The following is an 8,335-nucleotide window of genomic DNA, read 5'->3' as shown; positions in this document are numbered from 1 at the left end:
GAGACATTATGCATAGCAAATGACTCTCAAAAGCTAGTTCCTATCTTCCCTTCAAGTTAACTCTGAATTTACTTGTAAAAATATATAATATGGCAATATTCACAGCTTTTCACTATGAATTTTACTAACCTTAGGAAAACTAGCTTATCAACAATTGCTTTCAGCTTTGGTGGATTGAATACAAAGAGAAATTGTATAAATTACTCCCTTTCATAGAAAACTTAAGTAACTGCATTTGTGAGACCACAAAAGCAGATAGCAAATTAAAGCCAAGCTGACCCACCCCTATAGACCTCACTACAATCAATCACCAGCTAGAATTCTCAAACCCCTACATACAGACCCCTGCGTAAACAAGTGGACAATAATGAACTTAAGCGAAGGATAGTTTTGACTTAATAATCTACACTTCTTGCAGCAAGTAGCCAGGTTGGGCTTTATGCCACATAGCTTCTAAGCGACTTAATGAATACTTTTATTATTAAAATAATAGCACATTATGTAGGATAGAAAGTTTATAATCTTTTAGTAGAAACAAGAAGAAACAGTTTATCTCATCCTGGGAAAGGAGATGAAGGTCAGTCTGAACATCACAGAGTATTTTTGTCAAGGTTGTCTAATGACCAGGTGCAAGAATGTTGTGATTAACTGTGTAATAATTCAAGAAAAGATCAAAATGTTAATTCATGATGTACTGTGTAGTTTTAAGTATAAAAATAAAGACTTGTTGAGCTGGGCCAGCAGAAGCAGGAGGCAGAAGCTGGAGAGAACAGCCAGACAGCACAGCAAGTTGAAAAGCCTTTCGATTGTATTCATTTCTTCACCACTGATTCCGCTATCCTCTCGTGTCCCACGACCCCTGACCCCCCACCGTGAAGAGCTGGTCTCCCCGCAGAGATCAACAGTTTAAACTCCCCAGTCGCTCCTTGGGAGAAAGACGGGTCAGTCTGCTTCTGTAACGTTTGTAGCCTTGGGAAATTGCCCTCAGTCCCCCAAGTTGAGTTGGTTCCCCCATTCAGCTCTGTCCAGTAGGGTCGCTATGAGTTAGAACAAACCCAACAGCAATGGGTTTTTGTGATTAATGTCAATGTAGTAAGTTTGGTTCCTACTCTAGACAACATGGTATAGGGAAATTTCCATTGATTTCACTGCTGTATACTCCTTTTTCCCCCAGTTATCTCTTTAAAGGTTCATTTTTTGACTCTATATGGGCTACTCCTGCTTGAACAAACATTTGATTCATGTTGTTTATTTTTCTCCTGGAACCTGGGGTCTGTGTAGGCAGCTGACCTTGTTCTTGGGTCAACAGAACAGAAGATACTCGTGCTTAGAGACCACTTGGTCTCAGCACACTCACAAAACCTGACCAGGAAGGGGACATTTTTGTTTCCTGGCCTGTCAGCAGAGGTCAGGGAGTTTTTCTCTGGACTGGGTGTTGAATGATCCAAGTTCTAGTTAACGTTACTGCCACTAACTGACTATGACTACAAGATTCCCATCTCTACAATCTACACTGGTATTCATTCATCCATTCACCAAGTAATTATGGGACATGTGTTCTATGTTGTGTTTAGGTTGTGGGAATGCAGAGGTGAACAAGGCTACTAGAGGTGTGCGCACATTGTACTGGGGAAAGTTATGGTAGCAGAAGAATGAAACATTGATGTGAAAACTTTGGTAGTCTATGGCTACGCAGGCTTAGGTCATGGTAGGATGGAAAGTGTTCCTGTAGGCTTCACAGCCAGATATGGAACACCACATAAAGAACTGCCTTAGAGTTAGGAACCATTTCATAAAAAAGACATCTCTCCTTATGCCCAAGAGTATTGCCCAACATTCTTTGAATGGTATTTGGGGTCTGAGGGCACAGAAAGTTCATTTTCCCATCCAAGATCAGTTCCTGATCCCACATGCGTTTGTGCATCTGCCCAGGAAACGGTCTCTGTGGTTTATGTTCACTTCCTCTCCCTCTTCCTTCATGTTCCCACACACCTCCACACGGCACTCCTTGGTTTAAAGGGACTCTGCCTAGCTTAAGTTCAAGACAAATGCTTTTGATACTTCTGGTTCATTCCCCCTTCATTTATCTAGCCCCTCAGTCAGTGATTGTTCCTTTCTCTCTCTGCATAAAGGTTTTCTTTACAGCATCATTTAATGTAGGTCTACAGAGCTGCTTTTGGCCTTTTTTGACATTGATGTTTTTGAAGCGTTTAAATGAGTTATTTTGCAGAATATTCTTAATTTGGGTTTGGATTGTTCTCTCATAGCTGCTGCTGGTGATTATGTGCTGTGGAGTCGGTTCCAACTCATACCGACCCGGCACAGGGTTTCTGAGGCTGTAAATCTTTACGGGAGCAGAAAGCCTCATCTTTTTCTCCCACAGAACAGCTGGTAGTTTCGAACTGCTGACCTTAAGGTTCGCAGCCTGATTTGTAACCACTACGCTACCAGAGCTCGGGTTAAGTGTTTTGGTCAGGAATGCTGGATAGGTAATGTTTTTCCCAGTGGGTCACATTAGGAGATGTTGCAGACTGTGTATAGGCCTGGTCAGAGATTTGAGGCCCTATAGGCCCGAGTGTAACAGATCTAGCCACTTGGCAGTTAATAGCAAATTGTTTTTCATCTTAGTGTTCAGTTATATTTATTAAATCCATACATGGAGCCCTTGATCTCCACAGATAAATGTGATATTTTCCTATAAGCCCAGACGGTAAAGGTTTCAAGGGTAAAGCCTTTCTCCAAAGGATTAACTAAAAATATCTTAGCTACTTCCCGGGTCTTTGTTCTACAGACAAAAAAGCCATCTTCCCTGAATCTCTCCCAAGTGCAAGGTATCCAGCCAAGTTCCTGAAAACCTGGCTTAGGAAGCCCAAACAGCAGGACTCCGCCCAAGTCTTTTGTCCTTCCCTTTCACCTTGCCTCAACTGAGCTCAGGAGCTATAGATATGTTAATTGAGCCTGAGAAACCAAGTTGCTGGCCTGAGATTCGAACCAGTGATGTACGATGTAAAGTTACCTGAAGGTCTGGAAAAGTACTGATGTTAGCTATACCTTGCCTTGGTCCCTCCCAGCTTGGTGTGATGCTCCTCCCCTAAATAAAACAGAGGCCCAGGTGGGCCCAGGTGTGCATTTCAAGTTGGAGGGCATGCAGTAAAGATTGCAGGGCAGTGAATTGCTGCCTGCAGAGGCCACGATGCATGTAGTCCCAAGTCTGCCCACTAGTGATGCATCCACCCTGGTTTCTGGGTGCCTCTTTGTCTCTCTTGTTTTGTCTCTGTGTCTCTTTTGCTATCTCTATCGCCACCAGGTATCTCCACCTCGTGAACCGAACCCCTATGTCGAGGCCAGTCCCTGGCAAGGGGATACATGAAATCAGTTTGTCCATCACTGGCAATATTATATTTGATCACTTAGTGTTGGGTTGTGTCCACAGATTTTGCCATCATAAAGATACCTTTCCCCATTTGTAATTCTGGGATGACATTCTGAGACTATGTGAATATCTTGGTTTTGAAAACTTTTAACACAGACATTTTAGTATTTTTTAATGAATCTTGTCTGGGTCAATGATTACTGTTGTTAAGTGCTGTCGAGTTTGTTCTGACTCATTGTAGTTGTTGTTAAGTGCCATCGAGTTGGTTCTGACTCATAGAGACCCTATGTTGTTGTTGTTGTTGTCAGGTGCCATCGAGTCGGAACCGACTCATAGCGACTCCATGCACAGCAGAACGAAACAATGTTCGATCCTGGGCCAACCTCACCACCGCTGCCACCCCCGAGTCCATCAATGATGCCACCTGTCCGATCCATCTCGTTGGAGGTCTTCCTCTTTTTCTCTGACCCTCCACCCTACCCAGCATGACATCCTTCTCCAACGATTGTTTCCTCCGGACTACATGTCCAAAGTAGGAGAGACGAAGCTTAGCCATCCTGGCCTCCAAGGAGCACTCTGGCTGCACTTCTTCCAAAACAGATCTATTGGTTCTTTTGGCAGTCCATGGCACCCTCAGTATTCTCCTCCAACACCACAACTCAAAGGCATCAATTCTTCTACGATCCTCTTTATTCACTGTCCAGCTTTCGCATCCATATGAGGCTATTGAAAACACAATGGCCTGGGTCAGGCGCACCCTAGTCCTCAAGCTGACATCTCTGCTCTTCAATACTTTAAAAAGTTCCTGTGCAGCAGATTTGCCCAGTGCAATACGTCGTCTGATCTCTTGACTGCTACTTCCGCGAGTGTTGATAGTTGATCCAAGAAGAATGAAGTCCTATGTAGGGCTTCCAAGAAATGACTGGTAAGTTTGAACAACTGACCTTTTGAATCAAACCGACCTATGGTTCGGTGATTTATTCCACAGTGCCACACCAGGACTCTTAGCTGGTTACAGTAAAAATTGTCCTTCAGAAATGGAAATTTAAACCCTTCTACTTCCCTTCTATAGGAGCTCTGGTAGCGTAGTGGTTACAAATCAGGTTGCAAACTGCAAGGTCAGCAGTTCGAAACTGGCAGCTGTTCCGCAGGAGAAAGATGAGGCTTTCTGCTCCTGTAAAAATTTAAGGCCTTGGAAACCCTGTACAGGGTCGCTATGAGTCAGAACCTACTCCACGGCACACAACATCAACAACAACTTCCCTTCTACAAGGGGTTCTAGTAGTGTAGTACGTTACGAATTGGACTGTGAACCTCAAGGTCTGCAGTTCGAAACTACCAGCAGTACTTAACAACAACAACAACAACTTTCCATTTGAGTTCAGGTATGGCATTGCAGGATAATGCACTGTACCAAAGGTCTATTTGAATCGCAAGGTTAGCAATTCAAACCTCACCAGTCACTTCTAGGAAACCCTATACAGGGTCACTATGAGTCGGAACGGACTCAACAACACTTAACAACAACAATAACACTTCCCATTTGGAGTCCTGGTGTGACACCTTAGGGCCAGCACTGGACTGCTAAACACAAGGTTGGTGGTTCAAATCCACTAGCTGCGCTTTGGAAATCCTATACAGGGTCACTATGAGTCAGAACTGATTTGGTAGCAACTCACAACAACAACTTTCCATTTAGATAAGCCCTGGACTGCTAACCACAAGGTCAGTTCTTCAAACCCACCACCTGCTCCATGAGAGAAAGATGAGGCTCTCTGCTCCCATAAAGATTTACAGCCTCAGAAACCCTATAGAGGATCAGTTCTACTGTGTTTTATAGGGTCAAAATCAACTTGAATTGAGTTTGGTTTGGGATTTTTCGTGGTGCACTAGTTACGCGCTAAGCTGCAAGTGAAAGGTTTGAAGTTTGAACCTAGCTGCCGTACGGGAGGAAGATGTGGCAGTTTGCTTCTGTAAAGATTTAGTCTTAGGAACTGTGAGGGGTACTTCTACTCTGTCCTAGAGGAGTTATGCGTCAGAATTGACTTGATGGCAGTAGGGTAGCGGAGTTTCCATTGGGAGTCCCCAAGTTAATGCACGAAACGTTTGGTGGTTTGGTTTCAGTTGACCCAGAGGCACCTGGGAAGAAAGATAAGTGGATAACAGCAAAACCCTGAGTGGAGGCAGGAACTTCACAAGACTGATTTGCAGCTGAGGCAAAATGGAAATGAGCTGATGAGAACATTCGGTCTTCTCTCGCCAAGTCTTCTCAGGTCTTGCTTACTGGAGTGTGTGTCCAGTTCTTGAGCCTCTGTTCGCAGAAGCATAGATGAAAGGGGTGGACCCACTGAAAACTCTATGGAGCATGGTTATATTCTGCCATGTATGGGGTCTCCAGGAGTCAGAAGCAATTCGATTGCAACTGGTAATTCCTGTTTGGGAGGGTTCCATCCACAGTGGAGGTGGAACACACTCATCCCATCCATCAGACAGTCCTGGCTAACTGTTCTTACTTTTCTATTTCTTCTTCTTCACTGCTCTCAGGGTCCACAACCTTCATCTATGCTTCTGCAGACAGAGGCTCAAGAACTGGACACACAGTCTAGTAAGCAAGACACAAGAAAACTTGGAGAGAGAAGAGCGTGTGTTCTCATCAGCCTATTGCCATTATTCCTCAGCTGCAAACCAGTCTTGTGTTCCTGCCTCCACTTAGGGTTTTCCTGTACTGTTCCTTTCGTAGTGACTCGGATTCCCCCGGGTCTTCTACAGAACACTGTCTCGAGCTCTGGAGCTCTGTTTTGTGTAAGTTTGACTGTGTTCACAGGCTCCTGAGTCTTTCCAGACTTCCTCACCTTCACCCTCCAGAGATGAAACCCAACTCCTGCATCAATCCTCATCTCCCCTCACCTAAGATAGCAGTAGGCTGTAATGAAAGTATTTTTTAATGGTGGTGATGGTGGGGGTGGGGGGGAGGGCTTGAACTGTGGCTGAGGAGATGGATGAGGAGTTTTAATTAAAGTATTATAATCTTTACCATCACTTTCAGGAGAGAAAAAGAATCAAATTCTTATTGTCTCATACTCTTTGTCTACCCTCACCTTTGGCTTCCTGCTACCCTCTCTGCCCTCAGAGTCTCATTTTCCACATCAAGCAACTCTTGAGATTGTTTTCCTAGACAAAGAGGGTTTCCTCTTTAAGAGAATTCTGATGGTATAGCCAGAAAATAGAATTGTCCCTTCATGATGTAAACCTTAGCTCAGTTTTAGAATCAACATATTGTTTAGGAGTCCTGGTGTGGTTCTGTGGGTTAATGCGCCAGACTGCAAAGCTGTTTGAACTGCAAAGTCGGCAGTTCAACTTCACCAGCTGCTTCTCGGAAACCCTATACAGGGCCACTATGGGTCGGAACTGACTTGACGGCACTTCACAACAACAACAACAATGGGATTCCTGGTGTGGTGTTGTAGGATAAACACTGGACTTCTAACCACAAGGCTGGCAGTTCAAACCCATCAGGGATTGATCCTAAGAAACCCTACATAGGGTTGTTAAGTGTGAATTCCATGACATTCAACAATGACAATAGGAAGTGAAGAAATGGGTGCTCAGAGAGGGAGGTAAATTGTTCAAGGTCGTACAGTAAGTCCAACACTAGTGTTTTTCACGCTGCCATCTTACTTCCCCTTATTTTGTCTAGAATCTCACTGGACTGGGTCTGGGGAGGGATGAGCAGCCGACTCTGGGCAGCCTCCCATGGACGGTGAAGACGCCCTGTCCCTTTTCTTTGCTGTATCTCAGTTGGTTTTCTCAAAGGTGGTGAAGTGCTCAGCTGCGAACCAAAAGGACAGTTGTTTGTGTCCACCAGCCACTTTGCAGGAGAAATCTGTGGCAGTCTGCTCCCTTAAAGACAACAGCTTTGGGGACCCTATGGGGCAGTTCTATCTTGTCCTACAATGTCTCTGGGTACCCACGTCTTCTCAACAGCAATGGGTTTAAAGTGGATGAACATTTGACCATCCAGTAACAGCGACCAATGATGAGTGATAGCAAGGAATGATGGTCACACTGGCTTTTGATTTGTCAATGTTTCCCCAGTGTTTGCTGCGCATCTCCAAACCATCTTTGCTCTCTAGAAACTGACTCCAGGGCCCAGGGGTTGCCTCTGGGTCAGAATGGTTACCATAGAGACCTCTTTGTATCCCAGATAATTCCTCAAGCTGACAGAATATGGCAGACCCCTAGGTCTGAAGCCTTTTCACCAGGAAGGATCTCTGGCATGAACACAAAATTTCCAGGTTTTGAAAAGGCATCAATCCAAGGAGCAGAGAAATGTTACCTTGTTTTAAAACACAGTACAATTCTCTATAAACGGATGTGGAGGCGGTGGTATTGAGAGTGATTTCCTCACACTGTTTCTGGGAAATTGAATGCTTTTTTGCATTGATTTGTTTTAACCTTGCAGTATCTTCTTATTTACAAAATGCTTTGTCCATGCAGTTGCTGTATTTGGAGTCTTTTGTACTAGAACTTTTAAACTTTGCTTAGCAAAGTTGTGCAAAATGCAAACTGCAGAGGGACATTGAAAAACATACTGGTAGATTCTGTGTTAAGCTGACGGTTCCTCTTTCCTAGAGGTACACTTGCTATTTATGACAATCGTAACTTTAGAGTAAGATGTGGTTTGAAGCCATGTCAGAGGAAGGACATTTCTGAAGTGATCTATGTGATTTTCCTTATAGAGGAAAGACTTAGAGAGACCGCTGATGCATGGCAGAGTCAAACAGCTCCACAGGGTTTTCATGGCTGTGACCTTTCAGAAGAGGATAGCCAGGCCTTTCTTCTGACATGCCTCTAGATCTGTTTGAACCACAAATCTTTCTTTTAGTAGTTGAATGCTTAGCTATTCTGACACCTAGGGATTTCAGTGAGAATCTTCTTGACAGCAACTTTTTCTTTCTTTTT

The sequence above is a fragment of the Chrysochloris asiatica genome, unplaced genomic scaffold, assembly GCF_000296735.1.
Source record: "Chrysochloris asiatica unplaced genomic scaffold, ChrAsi1.0 scaffold00029, whole genome shotgun sequence".
Lineage (NCBI taxonomy): Eukaryota > Metazoa > Chordata > Mammalia > Afrosoricida > Chrysochloridae > Chrysochloris > Chrysochloris asiatica.
The sequence above is the reverse complement of the archived record's forward strand: the minus strand, read 5'-3'. Positions refer to the sequence as shown.